This window comes from Papaver somniferum, chromosome 10, assembly GCF_003573695.1.
Source record: "Papaver somniferum cultivar HN1 chromosome 10, ASM357369v1, whole genome shotgun sequence".
In the NCBI taxonomy this organism is placed as follows: domain Eukaryota; kingdom Viridiplantae; phylum Streptophyta; class Magnoliopsida; order Ranunculales; family Papaveraceae; genus Papaver; species Papaver somniferum.
Window position 1 is genome coordinate 58949009 of NC_039367.1, and position 25944 is coordinate 58974952.

General features: G+C 37.4%; 1 long non-coding RNA gene across 1 annotated transcript; it reads left to right on the plus strand.

Moving 5' to 3' along the window:
• Positions 1-14610: 14610 nt before the first annotated feature.
• On the plus strand, positions 14611-17994 carry LOC113318626. Its single transcript, XR_003344716.1, has 3 exons — positions 14611-16082; positions 16694-16778; positions 17773-17994. It is a non-coding gene; the product is annotated as an uncharacterized LOC113318626 (long non-coding RNA).
• The last annotated feature ends 7950 nt before the right edge of the window (positions 17995-25944 follow it).

Here is a 25944-nt window from a genome sequence, read left to right on the forward strand (position 1 = left end):
AGCGCGCTAAGTCTGTATTCATCCCCTCCAGGATGGTATTCCCTGCAGAAAGAAAGAGGAAGCAAGAAGGGGATCCCAGATTCCAGCGCTTCTCGAAACCAGATGGAGGGCACGTATACCGATTATAACAACTAGCCGAAGGAACACTCGCAGAAACGCAGGACCACGTCGTAGCATCAGTAAGCGAAAAAGCGGAGGTTCCTTCAGAAAATACCAGTAAGGATTTGATCGAATTACCCTATAGCACGATCAACGACGAGGAGTTTCGAAACCAGCTTGCAAAGGCAACGCCCACATCCGCAGAAGAGTGAACACCAGGGGACCTCACTATGGACGATATATAAGAAGTCAACATCGGAACACAAGAAGATAAGTGCCACGTTATGATCAGCAAAAGCTTGGACGAAGAGGAGTAAGAAGCACTGATTTTGCTACTCAAAGAATACAAGGATGTCTTTGCCTTCGATTACGACGATATGCCGGGACTAGATAGCCACCTTGTAGCCCATAACCTCGGAGTATCACCCGAGTTTAAGCCTGTGAAACAAAGGAGTCGCGAATTCCACAGATATACGGCTCTCGCAATAAAAGAAGAGGTAGAGCGGCTACTGAAAGCCAAATTCATCAAGCCCACCCAACACCCGACCTGGCTGGCCAACATCGTACCCGTGGTGAAAAAAAATGGAAAAATCAGGTGTTGCGTGGACTACAGAGACCTGAATCGGGCGTGCCCAAAGGATGAATTTCCATTACCTAATATAGACCTGACACTAGATGCGACGAGGGGTAAGAACCGTTTCTCCTTCATGGATTGCTTCAGCAGGTACAACGAGATAAAGATGGTCGCGTCAGATGCAAAAAAGACGGCTTTCCAAACTCCATATGGAAACTTTTACTACGTAGTAATACTTTTCGGGTTGAAGAATGCAGGCGCCACATATCAACGCGCGATGACATCCATATTTCACGACTTGTTTATCAGTCAGTAGAGGTATACGTTGATGACATCGTGGTCAAGTCACAAACCCCTGAGAGTCACATCTCCCATTTGAAGATGGTATTCGAGAGACGTAGGAAATTTGAGCTCAAGATGAACCCCTCAAGTGCGCCTTCGGGTTAACGTCAGAAAAATTCCTGGGTTTCGTGGTAACCAACAAGGGAATCCGAATAGGCCCAAGCAAGGTCGAGGAAATCACAACGATGACACCACCAACCAATGCGAGAGAGCTACAAACGTTTGTCGGAAGGGTATCGTATATACAGCGCTTCGTCCCCGGGCTAGCCCAACTAATGGTGGCGTTCTTACCCCTACTAAAAAAAGGGATTGCTTTCATGTGGGGCGAAGAGCAGTGCGCGACGTTTGAGAAACTGAAGAAATGCCTCATCAGCCCGCAAGTCCTCAGGCCGCTAATAAGAGGGGTTCCCCTTTAGCTCTACACAACGTTCACCAGCGTGGCAATAAGAGCTGTGCTCGCGCAAGATATGGGTGGAAACGAACTGTCACCTATCTATTACGTAAGTCGAGTCTTATGAGAGGCAGAGCTGAGATACCCACATGTGGAACAAGCATCCCTAGCTCTCATATATGCAACACAGAAACTACACCCTTATCTTTTGACGCACGAAACCATAGTGATAGCCGCGGCAAACCCTAAAGCATACTTAGCATCCAAGCCTGTTCTGACGGGAAGAACTGCTCGGTGCAGTTGTTGGAATTCGAGATTAAATATCATCGACCAAATGGAGTGCGCAGGAAAGCAATAACCATGTTCCCTAGGGAATGTGACGATGAGGTGCATGAGTACATACCGGGAGAAGTAGCAGCTGCAGAGATCGACAAATCCTGGACTATGTTCTTCGACGGTTCATCATACGGTACCGGCGGAGGAGCTGGAATAGTATTCGAAGCCCCACAAGGCGACATATTGTCGTACTAATTCAAGTTAGATTTCCCGTGCAGTAATAACTTTGCTGGTATGAAGCACTAATCCTAGGGCTCAGAATGGCAAAGGAACTCAGTCTGGGAAGTATAGAGATAAAGGGTGACCCGAGGTTAGTAAAGAACCAAGTGAACGACGACTTCCATGTTAAGGAACCACACTTGGAACCCTATCCAGCAGAGGCTCAAAGCTTGATCCACCAGACTGGGTCATTTTTGGATCATACTGGCAGAAGCGGGAATCGACATGCTGACGCCCTAGCAACATTAGCGAGCAAGATGCAATTGAACGACGAATAAGAAGGCACGGTAACAGTAAAAACAAGGGAGCTACCCAGCGCCTGGAAAGAAGACCTGGCTTTCGAAGAAGCAGACGACTGGAGGAAAGTATACATCGAAGACTTAACCCGGACAGAGGATGACCGCGTAATGCCGACCGTAACCTTAAAACAATTCGTGATGATCCAAGGGGATTTGTACTACCGAGCTATCGGAGGATCCCTCACAAGGTGCATAAATAAAAGGGAGGCAGCGAAAATACTCCAGGAACTTCATGCGGAGACATGCAGGCAGACCGGCGCTGTCCACCTCTATAGGAAGCTTCAAAGGCTGGGAGTATACTGGCCGAGCATGTCAGCATAGGCAGCAGCCCTCCAAGATAGTTGCGCCGACTGCCAATCCCCGCCTCAACCCGCAGAGGTCTATACAGCCGAGGGAGTTTCATCTAGCATGGCAAACTTCCCAACGAAAGATAGACGACTCTAAAAATTCAAAAAAGACTGCACACTTTTTCATGAACGAGAATGCGCTCTACCGAAGGAGCTGTAGTGACGCGATATTACAGTGCTTATCTGACCAAGAGGCAACCGAAGTAATGACCCAATCTCACAATGCTGAACACCAAGGGATGCAGAAGTTAATCCTGCAGATTTACAAAGCCATATTCTATTGCCCGACTATCGAAAGCGATACTGCCGAACATGTCAGAAGGTGCTTAAAATGCCAAATGCATGGGACCTTGATCAGAGCGTTTCACACTCAACTACATAGTATATGGCCATTTCATAGCTGGGGACTGAATCTTATAGGACCGATCAACCCAATGTCTTCGAAGCGTCACAAGTACATTATAACTGCTACGGAATATGCATCAAAATGTGTAGAGGCAATACCCCTCAAAGATTACTCTGGAGCAACCGTGGCTGCATTCATCAAGGAATACATCATCTGCAGGTTCGGCGTGTCTATGATAATTAGGGCAGACAATTCCAAATAGTTCGTAAACAAAGACGTAATAGATCTACTCCGCCAATACAACACGAGGTTGCATACATCGACCCCCTATTATCCACAGGGGAATGGGAAAGCCGAAGCATCTAACAAAACGCTCCTCCGGATCCTGAACCGCACAATGCATGATCATCACAGGGAATGGCACGAGCAGCTAACACTCGTGGTATGGGTATATAGGATTTCGAAGCGCAGCTCCACGGGGGCATCACCCTATTCGCTAGTCTATGGAGAAGACACAATACTACCGGCATAAATAACAGTCCCGTCAGCAAGGGTGGCGATGTACAGCCATACCACGCCAGACGAAGTAAGCCGTTTCGCACACCTAGATACAATAGAAGAAAGAAGAGTGCGAGCAGCGCGGTTAGCAGAAGCTTACAGGAAGCGCACGGCTAATTATTATAACCAAAGCGTGAAGTAGAGAACCTTCAAGGTAGAAGACTTGGACCTAAAAATCACCCCCACGTACAAAGGAACGCTAGTGCAAAAAAAATTTCCGCGAATTGGGATGGTCCATTCAAGATAAGGAAGGTGGCAGAAAGTGGATATTATAAACTTAGAAGGATGGACGGCTCCAAGGTCAAATCACCCATCAACGACAAATGGCTAAAGAGTTTTCATGCATGAATCGCTCGATGTAATGACATTTTGAATAATAAAGGCTAAGTTGTCGAAATTACTGTAGGAATTCACAAAAGGCCACGAGAATGCCAAAGACGCCCGGTTGGCTGACAAATCTACAAAAGGCTACGGGAATGCCAAAGACTCCCGGTCGGCCGACAAACTTACAGAAAAATCTACGGGAATACCAAAGGCGCCTGGTCGGCTGACAAATTTACAAAAAAAAGCTACGGGAATGCCAAAGGCACCCGGTCGGCTGACAAATTTACAGAAAAAGCTACGGGAATGCCAAAGGCGCTCGGTCGGCTGACGAATTTACAGAAAAGGCTACGGGAATGCCAGAGGCGCCTAGTCGGCTGACGAATTTACAGAAAGTCCTATGGGAATGCCAGAGGCGCCTAGTCGGATGACAAATTTACAGAAAAATCTACGGGAATGCCAAAGGCGTCCGTTCGGCTGCCAAATTTACAGAAAAGGCTACGAGAATGCCAAAGGCGCCCAATCGGCTGATAAATTAACAGAAAAAGATACGGGAATGCCAAAGGCGCCCGGTCGGCTAACAAGTTTACAGAAAAGACTACGGGAATCCAAAGGCCCCAACAGATTTACAGAAAAGACTACGGAAATGCCAAAGGCGCCCGATCGGCCGATAAAGAGAGGGGGAGCAGGCGTGTTTAACAACACCCTCCCCACTCAAACGAAAAGAAAGAGGAAAGTAGACGTGTTTAACCAACGTCCTATTCATGTGAAAAAAGAAGGGGGGATTAGGCACATTTAACCAACGCCCTACACCATCCCGCCCTACCCATCTGAAAAAGAAAGAAGAGGTAGGCGCGTTTAACCAACGCCCTACACCATCCCGCCCTACCCATCTGAAAAAGAAGTGGGGGAGTAGGCGCGTTTAACCAACGCCCTACACCATCCCGCCCTACCCATATGAAAAAATAAAGAGGACGGTAGGCGCGTCTAAGCAACGCCATACACCATCCCGCGCTACTCATCCAAAAAATAAGTAGGGAGTAGGCGCGTTTAACCAATGCCCTTTTTTTGCTCAATCAATTTAAATTTTATTTAACAACGATCAATACAAAAGAGTTACAAAAAACCATTGAAGGTTATTTTACAAAAAATGAATAAACTAACAGAATCTATAGTAGGTTTGAGATGGGGTTTCTAGGTTGAAAGAATTACAATTTGTGTAATGTTTTACACTTCCCATACTCAATCCACTACCTTTTTTTGCCATTTGATCAGCAGAGAAGTTTATTTCTCTGTAACAATGTGTAAACTCTATGCTCCTGTGTTGTCACATATTGTATTCCATCTAGCAATGATAAACCATGGTAATTTATTCTGTTGAAAAGCAAGAATAACAGCTTTTGAATCAGACAGAAAAACTACCTCCATGTGATGGTTTTGCAGAGCCCATTCACCAACACAGATAATAGCCATCAGTTCTGCAAAGTAATTAGTTGCAACACCAAGGCCTCCAACAACTACAATCAAAAATTCACCTTTCCCTCAATTTCTTGCTACAAAGCCATATCCAGCTAAACCTGAATTTCCTTTACTAGCACCATCACAGCGTATACGTATTTCCTTCACTATTATATCTTCTTCATTAATCTCTTTCTATTAACATACTAAAAAGACGAGGGTACCCAAATATACCTCAATCTAAAACTTTTCCACCTATAAGTCCTTTCTCCGAAAGTGATTGTCTATAGACCGAGTCGAGACAATACAACTAACCGGTTCACACTTCGTGTGATCGTCTATGGATACGAGATCGAGTAAATACGACAACAAGATAACTTGTGTGATTGACTATGGATACAAGATCGAGACAATACAACAAAGAAGTATGTTTACTTGATAAATGGTTCAGACTTAACCAAACACAAAAGGATTACTATCAAGTAAATAGGAATTGACGTTTGTGTATTTTAATTCTAATTATAATAAAACAATTATAATTGCGGAAATAGAAAAGTAAAAGACACAACAAGATTTTGTTAACGAAGAAACCGCAAATGCAGAAAAACCGCGGGACCTTGTCCAGAATTGAATACTCTCAGGATTAAGCCGCTATACAAAATCAAACCAACTTCGTATAGTTGATACCAAGCAACTAAACCTATATTTCACCTAGTTCCGTCTGTATTCCCATGCCTCCAACTTGTAATAAGTCACGTACTTGGAACAATTCCTTTGGTTCGTATTCCAAACAGTAAAGGAACACCAAATATGTTCGGTAACAACTCTTTTCAACCAAGTGATATGAGTTCGACAAAAGGCTCTTCCGTTTATCCCAATAAACTCCTTTGTCAGGTCCTTAGATCTATCCAATAACAACTACCAAAGTAATTATCAAGATTTTGCAATCAATACTTTTAATCACAAAGAATTGTATTGATGCCAATCTACTCAACTAATCAATCAAATCTACCACAAGAATAAACCGATTATAGTTGGATCCTCTTTACCCGAAACAAGTATTGTGCACACCAAAGATTATGAACCCAAATCAGAAATCTTCTTCGTCTTCAAATCTTCTTAGATCTTCAATAAACACCGGAACACAATCAACTTGAATCTCTTGTGATCAATCACACACCAAATGGAGTCTGTTAACAATGGATTATCACAAGACATATTTAGATCTACAAACAGTCTAAAGATCCCCGTCGAAACTTCGATCTAATTTGAGTGAATCTTATATCAGAAGAAAAGATTCTCAAGCATAAACAAACTAGGTGCAATCAAAGTTTAACAACCGTTAGTCAATAAAATCAATCGAAAATACAAGATAAACCGCAATTATCTAGTTTCCCACCAACGGTACTAATAGAGATTCTCAATCCCAAAGAAGTCTTTAAACTGAGCGGTCGTAAGAGATTTCGCCTAATTAGGTTACTTTTCTCTCCGAATAGGCGGCTCCACCAGTAACAACTCAACTAGGTAGTTTTGCTGGCTCTGAGGATTAGTTTTCTCGAAATACAAACTTTGATATTTATAGACCAAGGAAGTTTGGACACCAAGGAATTTCCAAAACTGAAAATATTCTCAAGATATGCAACCAATTCCAAATTCGGTTTCCATAATTCCTGGAAATGCTTTATCCAAATATTGACTGAAATCTCTTGGAAAATCTCCAATTAGTAAATGCACATTACTAATTTTTATTTTACAAATATAAAATTAAAAACCTTAATTAAAAGATTCTCAATTTATTTTCGATCTGGGATTCTCCTTTAGCTATTAAGGAATATCCTTGAACAATAAAAGATAAGCTTTACTGCACATGTTCAAAGTCTGTCAACATCTTTACTTTGTAAGTCCTTTTTCATACTTACAATCTTGGAATCGATTTGCCACACTTCCAAACAAGTTTAGAATTGGTTCGTCTGACTTCCAAGAACTATGTGATTGACTATCCTATCAAATCACCGAACATGGGTTTCACGGTTCTACCAAAACAAGTTTCGGTTCTACCTCCATGTGGATATTAGAATTAGTCGCGCTAGTTACCAAAACTTGGTTGACTAGGTACTAGGATCGGTTCCCACATATATATGGTATCTATCTTGTATTTGTTGCACATATCCATAAGATCGGTTCCCAATATCTAAAAACGTGTTGCACATGTTCATAGGATCGGTTCCAAATAACTAGATACTTGCTGCACCTCATACAAGGATTGATTCCCCTCTTGTGATCGGTTGCACCTCTTACTAGGATCAGTTCCCCTTTGCCTAGAGTTGGTCATACCAATAACAGTAAATTGATCATACCATCTCAAGTGATTACTTAAGATTGGTTTCACTAATAAAAGTCATACCAATACAAAAGTCAGGCCTTGTGAATAGTTTTACCAAGAACATAAGCAAGTCATGAGCGGTTATACTAATCACACATATTGGTAGTTCAAAAGATATGCAATGAATAACAATACCAATAAGCCTAGCGATTTCCCTTTCGATTCACAAAACAAGTTCATGAATTTACTTCCTTTAAACTAATGTAAAACATTGTTTCCTAGGATGAAATCTTCACCTCATAGCCATACATAATCACAACAGGATTCAAACGATTATGTCGATGTCTTATATACGAAGTTCAAAAGATAAGCGTTATACTTCGTATTGTATTCCTTAATACTACGTCTAACTAGAGTATAATCATTCATAGCTTCACAGTTTTGTTTTCAATATGCGCGACTTGAAAGATACGTTAGGGAATGAAACAGTTCAAGTCAAATATTACTAACCTCAAGTGGAAGTATGATGTCAACCGAAACCTCCACTTTGATAAGTCTAACTAAGATCAGAATTAACTTAGTTTCTCTTATCCGGATCCGAATTGGACTAAACGATTCATCCCGAAAAACTCTTTTGTTAAGCCATAAACAATTCATACAAACCAAATAAATCAACTTGCATAATTATTTACCTCAACCGGAAGCAATTGAAACAACATAGACATTAAAGTACCGCAATTGCACCGAAATTTTGTAAGCCTAAACGATTGATACCAAACAATAAATCAAGATAACAATAGTTTTTCTTTACCGGAAACAATTGAATCACACACACATCCATACACAAATAATGGAATAAAACATCAATTGTACCGAAATTTTGTTAAGCCAAAGCAATAAATATATGCAATAAACTCAGGCTTTTCTTAAACAGGAAAACGATTAACTAACAAAGTCGTTACCTCAAATTTTGCATCCTCTTCTCCAATAATGTTTGCATCTTCTTTCCAGGGAGAATTGATACCGAAATATCATTATGTTGTCATCCTTATGCAAGACAAAAGAATAACAACAACCAACCTTTACCAGAGAAAGGTTGAAAACCGGTTTTAACTATTGCAAGCAAAAGTTGAAACCCCCGAAACACATATGCTTTTATGATAAACCAAACGATTCAACATATTGTGACTTTTTCACATATTGTTTCAAACAGAACCCCTCATGATCCTTTGATAAAGCCTACCAACATGGGATAAAACTTAATCCTGCTAAACCAAAAAGTCACCCAAACCATAAGGGTTCACAACAATGGGATCAAATATTAAGGTTATGAAAACCGAAATCAAAACATCCCATAACATACATAGCAATAAGATAAAGCATTCAAGCACATGCTATCTAATCAAAAACTATCACAAGAAAAACTATAAACTAATAATTTTATTCATAATAAAATATAGTTTTATTCATAATAGACCTTACATAATTATTGAAAGAAATCAAAAACTGATGTCTATTTTCTTTGATTAAGTATTACAACAAATAACTTAATCTCTAGTGGTGCTCTTGTTGTTCACTGAGGTTTCTTTGGTGCTCAAACTTTTAAAGCATGTCTCAAGAGACTTGTCTGCAACCACTTATTGTTTTTCGAGACCTGTAATTTGAAGCTTTAAGTCTCCAAGTTCACTTTTCATCTCAGTTATTTTAACTTTTAGTTCACCTCGATCTTGAACCAAAGTAAAGAGATTTCCTATGAGTTCTTCAAACTCATGCATAACTTCACGCATACCATATGTGGGAAACCACTTGGTAAGATCTGAATCATTGAGAGCAAAAATACATGACTCATCTTGAGATTGATCAGAGTTAGGATCAGAACTGATTCTTGAGACAATCTTCCTGATTCTTCGTTTTGAAACAAAACCTTGACAGTTTCTCACCTTTCGTGCTTCCCTTTTATTACTCCTTGTAACACTGCGAGTTATAGGAGACATACTTTCAAAAAGTTTTTACTAAGGGAAGGCAATATACTTAAGAGAAGTTTTTTCTTAATTTGATAAGAATATATGTATATATAGTTTTTTAGAAAAACAGGGTTTCTGAAACTTCACGACATATTTTCGAACTTCTCTTTTTATTGAAAGGAAGATATTCTCTAAATATCTCTTATTACTGAAAATAGAAGCTACACGTGCCCTTGATTTTATGTGCTTTTCTCATCCAATAATTATGAGCACGGGAGAGGATGAGAGTGCACAGTATTGATACAACTAAGTTGTATCGGGGTAAGCTTTTTCTAGATTACAGCAGGCATCATAAACATAGTTCATGTTTCTCCTTGGGAAATTCTACCCAAAATATTTTCTTCCAGAATAATGATCTTTCCTAACTCTCGAGATACGATCATGTGGAGAAGATGTACTGATGTGTGAATTTTCAGAGATGGATAAATCTCTCTTAATTCTATCAATGAGATTTTTATAAGATTTTCTTTTTCTAAGGATTTCCTTATGGTGCACATCAACATGATTATCTGAAACAATTATCGGAAATTCCTGATTGTTTCTTTTGCCATAGATTCTATCTTTCCCTTTCTTCTGGATTCGTTCTTCATCAAAAAAAGACTTGTTTCGATATGGGTGAGGACGAACCTTTTTCCAGAAGCGATTATCAACTCTTTCCTCTGATTCTTTTGAGTTGATCTTATCGGGTAGTGGCATAATCTGTCTTTCTACCGAGGAATGGTCTTTCAGTTTTTTAAGACAAGAAACTTCCTTCAATATTTTTACCACCGTATTTTGAAGAAGTATAAGTTTCATGTCAAGTGACTGAAAGTTGTATTCCTTAAGATTATGTTCACGGAACTGGTTCAAAGTTTCCTTTGGAAAAGATTTCGTCTGATCATCAGTAAATATAAAAGATTTTTCTTATCCTCTTCTGACTTGTTGTAGTTAGGAAAACTACCATGATCTTGATCTGTTTCAGATTTGACTAAACCAGTTTTATCACAATCTGTAAAAGTCGAGCAAGGACTTTTAGTTTCCTCAGCATCAGAAGAAATCACAACAACATTATTAGTCAGAGTCATAGGACGTGTCTCTTTATCTTGAGTAAGAGATTTACCAAGAGCTTCTAATTTGACAGTGAGTTCCATATTCTCTTTGGCTAGAATATTCAGTTGAATGTCTTTATCTCTAATCTCATTCTTAAGAAGATTTGACTGTCTTTAGTATCAACACTTTAGTAGACAGAGATTTTATAGGCTTTAGGAGTTTTACCAACTCTTTATCAGTATCTTCTTTTCCATCAGAGGGCGACACAGATGTTTTCGCAACTCCTGGATCATGAGTTAACGAAGTGTTAACATCTTCAACTTTTGAGTATTCATACTCTTTCATAATGTTAACTGAATCAGACATGGATTCAATTTCTTATAGGTTTGATCGCACCAAACACAGACTGTTAGATCTTTTCGTGTTTGCCTGCTGTGATACCAATTGAAAAGACGAGGGTACCCAAATATACCTCAATATAAAACTTTTCCACCTATAAGTACTTTCTCCGAAAGTGATTGTCTATAGACCGAGTCGGACAATACAACTAATCGGTTCACACTTCGTGTGATCGTCTATAAATACGAGATCGAGACAATACAACAACAAGATAACTTGTGTGATTGACTATGGATACAAGATCGAGACAATACAACAACCAAGTATGTTTACTTGATAAATGGTTCGGACTTAACCAAACACAATAGGATTACTATCAAGTAAATAGGAATTGACGTTTGTGTATTTTACTTCTAATTATAATAAAACAATTATAATTGTGGAAATAGAAAAGTAAAATACACAACAAGATTTTGTTAACGAGGAAACCGAAAATGTAGAAAAACCCCAGAACCTTGTCCAGAACTGAATACTCTCAGGATTAAGCCGCTATACAAAATCAAACCAACTTTGTATAGTTGAGACCAAGCAACTAAACCTATAGTTCACCTAGTTCCGTCTGTATTCCCATGCGTCCAACTTGTAATAAGTCACGTACTTGGAAAAATTCCTTTGGTTCGTATTCCAAACAGTAAAGGGACAACAAATCTGTTCGGTAACAACTCTTTTCAACCAAGTGATATGAGTTCGACAAAAAGATCTTTCGTTTATCCCAATAAACTCATTTGTCAGGTCCTTAGATATATCCAATAAAAACTACCAAACTAATTGTCAAGATTTTGCAATCAATACTTTTAATCAAAAAAAATTGTATTGATTTCGATCTACTCAACTAACCAATCAAATCTACTACAAGGATAAACTTATAGTTGGATTCTCTTTAACCGAAAAAAGTATTGTGCACACCAAAGATTATGAACCCAAATCAGAAATCTTCTTCGTCTTCAAATCTTCTTAGATCTTCAATAAACACCTGCACACAATCAACTTCAATCTCTTGTGATCAATCACACACAGAACGAAGTCTGTTAATAATGGATTATCACAAGACGTCTTTAGATCTACAAACAGTCTAAAGATCCCCGTCGAAACTTCGATCTAGTTTGAGTGAATCTTATATCAGAAGAGAAGATTCTCAAGCATAAACAAACTAGGTGCAATCAAAGTTCAACAACCGTTAGTTAATCAAATCAACCGAAAACACAAGATAAACCGCAATTATCTAGTTTCCCACCAACGGTACTAATAGAGCTTCTCAATCCCAAAGAAGTCTTTAAACCGAGCGGTCGTAAGAGATTTCGACTTATTAGGTTACTTTCCTCTCCGAATAGGCGGCTCCGCCAGTAACAACACAACTAGGTAGTTTTGCTGGCTCTGAGGATTAGTTTGCTCGAAATGCAAACTTTGATTATTATAGACCAAGGAAGTTTGAAGACCGAGGAATTTCCAAAATCGAAAATATTCTCAAGATATGCAATAAATTTCAAATTCGGTTTCCATAATTCCTGGAAATGCTTTGTCCAAATATTGACCGAAGCCTCTTAGAAAATCTCCAATTAGTAAATGCACATTACTAATTTTTATTTTCCGAATATAACATTAAAAACCTTAATTAAAAGATTCTCAATTTATTTTCGACCTGGGATTCTCCTTTAGCTATTAAGGAATATCTTTGAACAATAAAAGATAAGCTTTACTGCACATGTTCAAAGTATGTCGACATCTTTACTTTGTAAGTCCTTTTTCATACTTACAATCTCGGAATTGATTTTCCACACTTCCAAACAAGTTTAGAATTGGTTCGTCTGACTTCCAAGAACTATGTGATTGATTATCCTATCAAATCACCAAACATGGGTTTCACGGTTCTACCAAGTTTCGGTTTTACCTCCATGTGGGTACTATAATTAGTCACGCTAGTTACCAATGGAAAAGTGGGGGTACAACAACCACAACTAATATTTCGCTTAGCAATCTGTATGGAAAAACTCCAATAAACTTTCTAGAGAATCAACTCGACATTCAGACTCAATCTAGATAAAAAGTATATCAAATAGAAATCTGCGAGTCTTTATCAAATACTAGAGACATAACTTGGATGGTACCAAAGAATAATATCCAAGTGTCAATCAATTGAAATCAACAACCAAAAGGACGGATATTATAATTGATTGAACAACGCACAACCTATGATATTTTAATTATGTAACAAAATATAATGCGGAAAAGAAATAACACAGATACCCGAATTTCGTTAACGAGGAAACAACAAACGCAGAAAACCCCGGGACCTAGTCCAGATTGAACACACACTGTATTAAGCCGCTACAGACACTAGCCTACTCCAAATTAACTTCGGTCTGGAATGTAGTTGAACCCAAATCAATCTCACACTGATCCCAGGTACATTTATGCTCCTACGTCTCTGATCCCAGCAGGATACTACATACTTGATTCCCTTAGCTGATCTCATCCACAACTAAGAGTTGCTACGACCCAAATTCGAAGACTTTAATAAACAAATCTGTATCACACAGAAAAGTCTACGATAATAGATAAATTCGTCTCCCACGAATATACCTACGAGTTTTGTTCCGTCTTTTGATAAATCAAGGTGAACAGGAACCAATTGATAAACCAGACTTATATTCCCGAAGAACAACCTAGTATTATCAATCACCTCATAATAATCCTAATCGACGCAGTGAAAAAATATTGTGGAATCACAAACGATGAGACGAAGTGTTTGTGATTACTTTTATATCTTGCCTATCGGAGATATCAATCTCAAGCCAATTATTACAATTGTACTCGTACAATAGAAACAACAAGATCAGATCACACAACTACGAGAAAGTAGTATCAATCTGGCTTCACAATCCCAATGAAGTCTTTAAGTCGTTAACCTAGTTTAGAAGAAAAAACCAAAGGTTAAAGGAGAATCGACTCTAGATTAGCACAACTAGTATCACACAGAAGGTGTGGGGATTGTTTTCCCAGTTCCTAGAGTTCTCCCTTATATAGTCTTTCAAATCAGGGTTTGCAATTAATGTTAGCTTGGTAACAAAGCATTCAATATTCACCGTTAGATGAAAACCCCATTTAGATTCGAGCTAATATCTTTCAACTGTTAGATCGAAAATTAGCTTGTTACACAAAAATGAAATGCACGTTTCTAGGCTTGTGTAACTGTAAAAACTCTCAAGCTCGTCAACGCTATTTGACTGGTCTAGATGTGAGTCAAGAGACGAATTAACCGCTAATAACTCGATTATTTATTGACGAACCTTAATTAATAGAAATTAATCTAACAACGATCTAGTTATGAAACTAGTATCACTGGATAGGTCTCGTAAATTTATGCGAGATAGACTACTCGAACGTGTCATTCGGATACCGGATGGAGAAGATTTATCATTTTGTTTTTGGAGGGTAAAATGGTAATTTTGAGATTTTACTCTTGTGGCTGCACGTGTCTAAGGGAGTTGGTGTCTCAGCAAATTGGGTCGACCTTATCCCCAGCCGAGAGGATTAACTCGTTCTCACTTCTTTTCTTCTTCTTCTTCATTCTGCATTCTTCTTTTTTATTCTCTTTCCTTTTTCCCCTGTTTTTGTTCTTCTGCGAGTGATTGAGAGTCCAATCGGGAGGTTTGTGATCGGTAGGAGGTTTAGAAGATCATGAAATATTTGATAGTGATGATGTTGTTGTCTGTTGTTGATTCAAACTCGAAGGAGAAAGTAAATTAAAAGTTAAGAGTTTCTGAAGTTAGGGTTCGTGAAGAATTGATGTTCTGAAGACTTAGAAGATGAAATTAGAGTGCCGGTGAATAATTATAGATGAGTATGACATGAAATAGGGGATACAGTGGAAGAATCATTAGAATCTGAAGTTAGGGTTTTTGAAAAGATGAACTGAATTAGGGTTCTTGAGTTGGTTGAGGGATTGTGTGAAATTGAAGATGAACTAAAGGTTCAGAAGTCTAATTGAAGATGGGTTTATTCTTAATTGATGTTTGATTGAAGTTCCAGGGATATTTGAGAATTATTTAGGGTTTCTTTGTTAATCAGGGGTGGTGGTAGATTCAAATGATCTGCCGAATCGAGTCAGGAGCAAAGAAGGATTCAATTCAATTGTGGAGTGAAACTTTATTGAGGTAATTGTTCTTCTCTGAAATCTTAGTAAGTTCTGAAGTTCATTTGTTGGATTTTTAATTTTCAATGAAGTAAGATTTGAGAACGAATATGGTGGGTATGTAATTGAGCTGTAGTCATTGTTTTGTGTGATATGAACCTAAAAAAAAGATGTTGAGTTGTTGTTGTTTTGGATTATTGGAATTGAACCTATAGAACTGGTTTTGAATATAAGTTAATGAATTAGGGGAAAGTTTAAGAAGATGGTCGTATTATTATTAGTGGTATTGAACAAATGGTGTTGATAGTGAAAGGATGGATGAGTTAGAGGTATAATTAAGAATGATGTGTACTGAGAAAGTTTAAGACGAGGATGATGCCATGGTGTTGATGATGACTGAGTTATGGTGATGTTCCTTAACTGGTAGTATTGGTTGAGATATAGGATGTACTTGGTTGAGATGTCTTAAGTGATACTGAAGAGAACTGGCTTGAAAGATGGGTTTGGTAATGAATGTATATGAGTATTATACAACTGGTGTTGCAAGTAGTGAACACATGACATGAAGGAGATTGTGGTTGTGGTGATATGAGCTGAGTAGAAGAGGTGGAGTTATTATGTTGCAGGTGCAAGTAAAGTGCAAATGGAATCTTAGTGTTATGGTATAACTAAGTTAGTAACATTGTGGGGTGAGTGAAACTTGGATTGAGTCTCAAGAGCTAAGAGTGCAAGGATGTGAAGTTAGAGGTGGTGTTGGTACAAAGATGGGATGCATGTGAAGTTATTAATGGGATTAGGTCAAGAAGAAGGCTAGAAAGGTGATTTACAGTTGTAGGATTATAGTTAAGCAATTGATGTGAAAGCTTGCAACCTCTGCTGTTGCAGGTAGGCTGTGTTATCTTTGTAATTCATTTTTGAGTTATATTATGATTGAATAAATAGATGCAATAAGTAGTTTGAAGTTGATCTTGAGTAGAGTTTTATAGTTAGAGTTGCAGCTGTGTGAGAAGAACCCTTGACCTGTCTGACTGAGCTTATTCAGTTGTGTTTAGCTGACTTAGTATAATTGACTGAGCTAACTCAGTAACCAGACCTGACTCGGTGAACCTTGACCGATTTGACTAATTGACCCTGGACTTTGACTTGACGTGGACTGTTAGTTGACCTTTGACCGTTAGTTGACTCTATTAGACTGGGCCTTTTGTAATGGGCTTGTTATTGGACTTGGGCTTAGTACTGGTTATCTTATGATGAGGATTTGGACCCCTTATGGTCCGAACTAGCCTTTGATTTCTTCTATAAAATTATAGATGTTCTTAAGACTTAACTATCAGACTATAGAACCAACCAATTCAATTAGTAAACCTTAGCTATGTTAAAGATAGATAAATAAAAGATGTAGAACCTTAAATGGGCTTGGAACCATTAGATAGACTTGTATGATTCTTGTATGGGTTATTTTGAATAGATTCTTAGAGTTCTTGTGTGATTAGCAGTTAGTCTGTATTAACAACGATCTATTCAAAGGATGAACCAGTGGATCGTGGATCTCGAGGTAGGCGTGGCTTGTCATCAAAAGAGGTGGGAATCGATAACGAACTCTCTTGTATTCATTATTGTTTTATAAATCTATCTTTTGTGAAATTCATGCATATCTTTGTTACTATATGATAGTGTATGTATGTATTATTTGTGTGTAATACAAATTAGTTTTCTTTTACATTTTGGGATGGGATTGGTTCTTTAGAAGCAAATAATATATGTGTTTTGGGAGTATTTACTTATTTTCCAAAATGTGATTCTTTCCATCGACTGGAAAGTGGTTACAATCTTTATTTGTTGTTAGCATGAAAGGGAGAAGATTTCTTTTTGATTGGTGTGAGATATGTGCTCCCAAATGTAATATATATTTATTTCAAACCTAGATAGGCCTCGTTGGGCTGAATATTATATAGTTCTGGTTTTAATTTGGCCATTATACTTTCCCTATTTCTGTATGGGGGCAACGCATGTCTCATACGTGAATGTTTACTGTTTATTTTAAATTACTTTCAAAAGCTATTTTATTATGTTTTGGTGTTTAGAGAGAATGATGTTGAGAATATTATATAAGATTGTTGGATTTACACGTGGGCGGATTGTGGGCTCTCCACTGTGTAAGAACTTTGGTTGGATATAATGTTGTTACCATTTATTTTCTTTAGATACTTGATATGTAGAGTGCGCGTAGAATAAGGTACTGGTAAGGTACATATCGTTTATGACTTGAGGACAGAAACCTCATGGGCGCTTTAATGATCATTGAAGAATCCGCAACAGTCATGCCTTGCTACTCCGAAGGAAGACGTCGCTCAACTATTATTTATGTTGTGAATGTGTGCCAGTTTATTGGTTGGTAAAACTTTATATTTTAAGTACTAGTATTATTTTAATATGCTTTTACTGTATTTCCGTGTTTTATCGGTTTTTGACAAAACCTGCATTGTTTACAAATCATTCTAGTGATTACTTGAAAGTTAGTTGTTATTTCTACGGGGTACCTAGGGATGATGTGCTCACCCATTCCCACTTTCAGTTTCAGAGACAAATCAAGTTGTGCACGTGGTGATGAAATCTTTGAGGAGTTGGTTAGCTTCCGCTATGTTTATTTTGTGTTTATATTCTATTTGTAAATCAACTCACTATTAAATATGTAACACTTGAGAGGAGTTCTTGTATTTATTTCAGAGAGGGTTTAGATTCGGGTTAATCTTTGTTTAGAACTTCTTTCTTAATGTTTAAATAGATGTTTTAGATCGTTAGTGCCTCATTTTATAGCTAATCTCTTGGATTAGTCAGCTGCTAGCTTAGGGGGCGCTACAGTAACCGTACCCAAACTTGTACATTTGTTGGTTCAATAATAATCAACCAAATGGTTAGCCATATGATCACTTTCATATCAACCATATTCTTCTTCACCATAACTAGTTCAAGTGACTCAAACGAACTAGTTAGAGAGTTGTTCAATTGCAAGGAAATCTTATGTAACTACACAAGACACAATCGAAGCAAAAAAGATTTGATTCACTCGAATCGGTTCATGAACTATATAGCCACAGTTTGTAATTTGCATTCCTTACTTTATATAAGAATAAGTTCACAAACATCGTTTTTAGGTATAACCTACTCAAGTTCGCGGACTTAAGTTCCCGGACGGAGTTCACAAACTCCAGCAGAAATTCTCGCGATGAGAACTTCTACCAGTTCGCGGACTTGGCTCACGCCACCATGCCGGTTTCTTGATTAACAAAGTTCGCAAACTTCGGTTCAAGTAATAAGGACTTATACATATATGTGTTTCCACAACAATGTTTATATCCTCCAATGGTTATATAATCTAAACTCTCATTTCAATCATTGAAACATTCATAGAGGACGTTGATATTCTATAGTTGTTATTCACAAACTATTTTCGTCAAAGTAAGCAATTTTCAAAGTGATTGAAACTTGTAATGACTTCCGTCACTAGGTAAAGATGAAATTGGTTAAAGCGAAAGCTTACCAACACATATTTCGAGAAATAGATAGGTGAGATAAACTCGGCTCAAAATAACAAATGTGTATAATCTAAGTCTATATAGCAAAACGACTTTTGTCTCAAGATAGGAGATAAATAGACTTTTGAGTGATAGATAAGTTCAAGTCTCCACATATCTTTTAGTCGATGAAGATCCACTGGTTCCTTGAGTAGTCCTTCGTCTTGTATGATGATTGCCATGGAGTTCTTGATCTCAACTACACTTTCTATCTTAGTACGTGACCTTAGCTATAGTAGACTAGAAACTAAGACTTATAGTTTTGATCACTAACACTGACAAACATGCTTGAGATAGCAACGCATGCGAGTTCGACCGAGCAATGCTCTAACAACCAAAACTTGGTTGACTAGGTACTAGGATCGGTTCCCACATGTATATGGTATCTAACTTGTATTTGTTGCACATGTCCATATGATCGGTTACCAATATATAAAAACGTGTTGCACATGTCCATATGATCGGTTCACAATAACTAGAAACTTGCTTCTCCTCATACAAGGATCGATTCCCCTCTTGTGATCGGTTGCACCTATTACTAGGATAGGTTCCCCTTTGCCTAGATTTTGTCATACCAATAACACTAAATCAATCATACCATCTCAGGTGATTACTTAAGACTGGTTTCACTAATAAAAATCATACCAATACAAAAGTCAAGTCTTGTGAATAGTCTTACCAAGAACATAAGCAAGTCATGAGAGGTTATACTAATCATACATATTGGTAGTTGAAAAGATATGCAATGAATAACAATACCAATAAGCCTAGCGATTTCCCTTTCGATTCACAAAACAAGTTCATGAATTTACTTCCTTTAAACGAATGTAAAACATTGTTTCCTAGGATGAAATCTTCACCTCATAACCATACATAATCACAATAGCATTCAAACGATTATGTCGATGTCTTATATATGAAGTTCAAAAGATAAGCATTATACTTCGTATTGTATTCCTTAATACTACGTCTAACTAGAATATAGTCATTCATAGCTTCGCAATTTTGTTTTCAATATGCATGACTTGAAAGATACATTAGTGAATGAAACAGTTCAAGTCAAATATTATTAACCTTAAGTGGAAAGATAATGTCGTCGTTGTAGCTCCTTACTTCTTCACATTTTTTAAGTCTTCACGTAATACTTGTAATGTCTCATATCTTGATACTTTTAAGCTAACCTATACGAAGCTGACTCTAGTATATAATCAAGCGACTCTTTAAATGAGTTTTAGTTCACTAAAATATGACAACCAAAATTGACATACCTACGCTTGGTGGGTTCAACCGAGCTATGCTCTAACACATACCATTAAAACTAAAAACTACAAACCCTAAATTAGGATTCTTATTAGAGCAAGGGCTATGGAATGAGTGTTTTTAACACTCATTCACTGCTTAAACCAGTGAGTGGCTAGCTGAATGAGGGGGTTTGCGACTGTGGTGAGCAAATTTCATGGTCTAAGAGGCTGATGTTCAGCCATTTCTTTTCTTTTCTATTATTAAAAGAAATACAAGCGGCTAAATATTAGCCGTTTTACCTTTTTCTTAGGTTATTTAATATTAAAACTTGTAGAGGGCCCACCTTAAAGAGTTTTAAATTAATAAAACTCTAAAATTATCCCTAGTGCCGCTAAAGATTTTTTTTCCCGCAAACAGTGAGTTTCAGCTGCTTAGTGAAGACTTTCGACCACTCACTGGTTCCAGTGAGTGTGTGAGTGATTTTGGGAGAAAGTGGGGAGGTTCACTACCCATAGTGACACCTAATTTGCTCAATCCAGTGAGACTCATTCACATTGAATGAGAACTCTCACTCCATAGCCCTTGCTCTTAGGGAAAATTATTGTTTGGTCCTATTTATGTAGTCCCAAGTTAGTTTAGTCCACCAACAAAAAGGGAAATTATGTTTGATCCTTATTTATTCAAAAATATTAAAGTATCTAAATTACCCCTTCTCTTTCTTATTTTCTTTCTTCCTCACGTGATTTTCTTTTTTCGTTTTCTCTCTTATTTATTTTTTCTCTACTAATTTCTCCTTCTTCCTAACATTAATAGATAAAAAAAACTTAAAAATGAAGTATCTCTCAAAATATAAGTCGAAAATTAATAAATTTTATATATTCGGAAAGCTTTCGACGAGATCTACAAAATGAGTACTCATTATACTATGTTTCCGATTTTTTTTGGTATAATAGTAGTTCATATCCGTGAATGAACACTATTTTAGAACATGGTAGTTCATTCTAGTTCTAGCAGTTCATTTCGAAGAATGAAATCGTATATACTAGAAATTTGTGTTGTAGAATAAACTCATAATATTTTTTTATTTTACCAACGCCTCTCAGGCCCTAGTGGTACATGTACATGGTTGACTTTCTTACTCCATACCTAAGGGTCATGGGTTCAAGGCTTGGTACCAAGAAGAAAAAAGAATAAACTCATAATAGTAGTTCATTTTGAAGAATGAAATCGCAATGATAGTTCTTTATTATAGTTCATATTGTAGAATGAACTCGTGATAGATGTTCTTATTTTCGAATGAACTCACAATGGTTGTTCATATTGTAGGATTGATAATTCATGTTGTAAAATGAACTCGTAATGATAATTAAGAATGGTCGTTCATATCGTAGAATGAACTAGTAATAGTTGTTCATTATTGTATTCATATTATAAAATGAAGTCGTAAATGGTAGTTCATATTATAGAATGAACCCGTGATCGGTGTTCCTATTGTAGAATGAACTCGTAAAAATAGTTTATTATACCAATTCATTTTGTAGAATGAACTCGTATGTTATTTAATCCTAAGAGTTCACTTTTTAGAATGAACTAGCTAGTATGATAGTTCGCTAAACGAAAATGATTTGTGACTCCCAAAATCTCTACTCCCATTGCTCCCAACATTAGGTTGCATACACGTTGGATTTCTTTTCAGTTGATCTGTAACAATATCTCATAAATATATCAGCCAATAATACCTGAGGTTAGAGAATTTATCGTTAAGTTTCTGTTCACTCTTTGAGCCATTGATTAGATTTAAAGGCTAAGATACAGCATTTGCTTTTAATTTACCGATAGGGGAAAAAAAGATACAACATTTGCCAGGATCGCTTTTAGTATATGCCAAATGCAACTCCTCTAATCCGATTCAAACAAAGGCGAATTCTAGTTTCTATCCCCTTCATTGTGACGCTCTTAGTACGAACACGAGTACTTACTCTGCGTGGTCAAAGAGCCAATTGTTATGGAGTTCTTTCCCTACAGCTTTTTTAAATGCATTAGAGTTCTACTTCACGAATTAGACCAAACAATGATGCAACTAATTATTTTATTGCCTGAAAAGGAAAGAACAAACAAAACAGTCCATACCTGGACTACAAGCAGATTACAAGTTCTCAACAGTTGTATCCTTTTTGCACTTGTACTAAACTCACAACTTCCCTCACTTGGGATGATGGGTTTGTTTGATTTTGCATTAACAGGAGCATGGCACTGTGACTTAGATCTCTCTGACGGATACACATTACTTGAAGTGCATAAGACAGGGAGAGGCGAGCAAAAATGAGTTTCTCGTTTGATATTCAACCTCTCTAACAACCGGAATTATTGATGCTCTCCTACTCTAAATGCAAATAGAGATGAAGTTCAAATGCAGGAGAAGAGAAGAGTTGTATTAAAATGAAAGCATTGGTTCGAATTCATAAAAAGCTTCAAGTCTACTTGTGAATGAAGGTAGAAACAACTGTAGCGTGACAAGAAAGTTTCAGTAATACTCAAAACTAAGAAGAATTGTAAAACTTGAAGGAAAAATATATGATTTGTGACTCCCAAAATCTCTGCGGAAATCCTTTTTGTCTTGCAGACAAGCTAATACTGTCTTTCTGAACATAACATCGTCCTTGAAGAGTCGATTGGCATAAAACGGAACATCTAACATCTTGCAAAAGCTAAGTGAAACTTCATTAACTATACTAGATCCCATGGTTTAAGATTCGACTCCTATTCAGTGGAAAAAATACATAATAATGAATAAAGGCTGTATAGTGAAGGTTTTCAATAAAAAAAACACAAGGTTTGAGTAAAAAGAAAATGATACTTTACCAGCAATTCCGAGAATGAAACATGGTTTGTATTATTTGTTGGTGTACTGCCAAATTCTTGTGATGTGACCATTGTTAGCTAGATAAGAACCAAAATAACACTACATAAGAGTCTCAATAAAAAACTTTCTTTCAAAAATTTCCATAGACAATTTGCATATACTACTTACCATAGGAGTTCCATATGGGACTACAGGATGTTCAGTGTAAGGCACAAAAGTACTGCCATATGGAACGGTACGGCTCATATGCATTACATGAGGAGAACTCATATATTGCTCGTGGGGATGGCTCATATACGAACCACCTAGATGGGGCGTGTAGGTGCCACGAGGGTCATTCATATGTGTTCCTCTTCCTCCTCTTGTGCCTCGTCCACCTCGTATTCCCCTTCCTCCTCTTGTTCCTCTACCTCTTTGAGATGCCCCTTGTACTTGTCGTTGTTGTTGTTGTATGTACCGTGGTGCCTGGGATATCACAACATTCTCTTGAATCATTGGCTCATTAATAATAATATCCTACAACCAATGTTAAGCAATCAGTTGAACACAACTCTTTAACACATAATAATTAGCATTCATATACCTTGTACAATGTAGAATGTACAATACTAACAGCATATCCATTAAATATAGCTTACATGAATGAAAATTTAAAAGATTATCAATTTATACAAGGTGCTAGAGTTATCTGTATAAAAGACCAAAGGAAAAGTTAGAACCCTTACCTGGTCTTTCCTGGCTGATGATTTTTTCGTTGCACGTTTCTTCTTACTCCTCTTAACTCTCAGTCTAGTAGATCTAGGGCTCCCTGGACGTTTCTTACTTGATGGATCTTTAACATCGATCACCGGTACAACCTTTTTAGCCTCAACCATCTTAGCCTTTTCAGCTTCCCCTACCTTAACAATGAGCTCATCGATCTTACTGTCCAACCACTCATTAACATCTTTACATTGTTCATCGCTTCCTGAAGCCAAATCTGCAACCTCGCTGAACTTTCTACACATCTGATTATAATGCAAGCTTGCTTCACTATTCTCCCAAAAAGTAAAATTCACAATAACCTTTGTATGCGATCTCTTTACATCTTTTCTCCACCTCCTTAAGATGTGTTTGTCAGATATTGATCGGATCTCATTAAATATTAGTACCTTGATCGTATGCCTACAAAGGATTCCTTTATTCTTAAACCTTTGGCAACTACAATGAACATTAAAATCAAATATTGTTTTCCTTTTCTTCTTCTTTCCGCCTTCACCAAAATCACTATCGTCAGAACTAGAATCAGACTCACTCTCAGAGTACGTATCCTCTGAAGACGTGTCATCATCAACTGGAATTTCTTTTTCTGCATCCTTCTCCATTTCATTCTCAAAAGTTTCGATTTTTTTAAATGTTACGATAAACTTCAGCTTTTTGCAAAATTGATCAGTTACCCAAATATCCTCTCGAATAACATATTCAGATACCTCGTGACTATCATCTATGCTAAGTATATTGCAACTAACAGATTTCCTTATTTCATTTGAGAACTCCATGTATTTATCGTTAGTGTACAGCCGTTGAAGTTGTTGCTCAAATGGATTTTTTGTAAAAGTCTTAATATACTTCACTGACTCGGCATTTGCAACCAACTCTTTTTCCACTTTTTTTCTCAGTGCTTGTTCAAACTGCTCAACAAATTGTTTCAAAGATGTTTTCGGCTGGAGAAAACCATCGAAAAAAGCGTTCATGCCTTCACTCCATTGGGTCGACGACATACCTACCCAAAATGTGTTTTCCACAAAACATGGTATCCATCTTTCTTTCTCATCATATAGATCACTTAACCATTTGTTTTCCTCCAAGGAATACTTTTGCAACATCTTCTGCCAACGTGTTTCAAACTCATCTGGAGTTTGTGTATCATATATCAATTCTTGGAGAGTAAATATTATTTTCTCCCTTTTGGAGTACATGCCAAACTTCTATGGCGCTTTACTCATAATGTGCCATATACACCATCTATGTCTGGCAGCATGAAAAATAATTTTTATCGCATTTCGCATTGTCTTAGCTTGGTCAGTGATGATTGCTCGATGAGGACACCCAGACATGCATTTCAGCCATTCATTAAATAACCATACAAAAGTTTCCTCTCGTTCATGTGATAGCAATCCACAACCAAGTAATATAGACTGTCCGTGATGATTCACGCCGACAAAAGGAACGAAAGGAATGCTATATTTGTTGGTCAAGTAAGTAGTATCAAAACTAACAACATCACCAAATTCTTTATACGCTTCTCTACACCAACTATCAACCCAAAACACGTTCTTCAAATGTTTATTTCATCCACATCGATAGCATAATAGAAATTTGAGTGCTCGTTTGATTTTTGTCTTACCTTGTTCATAAAATATCTTATTATACCGGTGGCATCTCTTTCTCCTAGCCTCAACGCTCTTAGCTCTTTTATGATATTTCTACAATCCTTTTCTGTACAAGTCATATTATTGTATCTTCCGTGATCGTTAACTATTGAAATATAACTTTTGTGCATCTTAATTCCTGACTGGTCATTAGCATCGAGATGGTGTTTAACATTTGGAAGAACCTCTCGATAGCAAGGCATCATCCAGGTTTTGCTGGGACTAACAACTAAATGATTGCGCATGGCATGGAAGGTCGAAACCTCCCATTTATCACCTTGTATCAGACGTGTAGTTAATCCAGATTTACACCCACACCTGTTTGTTTTATTTTGTTTAGTGAGGTTTTTGTTCTCGCTGGGTTTTCCTTGTCGATTACAACAGTAAGACACACTTCTAATAAACCCTGCTTCATTCTTGCGATGGGTTTTTTTCCTGACCGCAAATCCTACTCTTTGTCCATATCTTTTATACGTTAACTCTATTTCACGAATAGTAGTTAAAATCTTACCAACATGTATTTCATTGTCTATGGATTCATCATCATCACCTTCCTCGGCTTCTTCAATTTCCTCACTGCCGCTAAACTCGAAATCCTCATCGTTCTCATCCACATCCTCATTATCAGTAATATAGTTGAGGTTTCACCATCCACG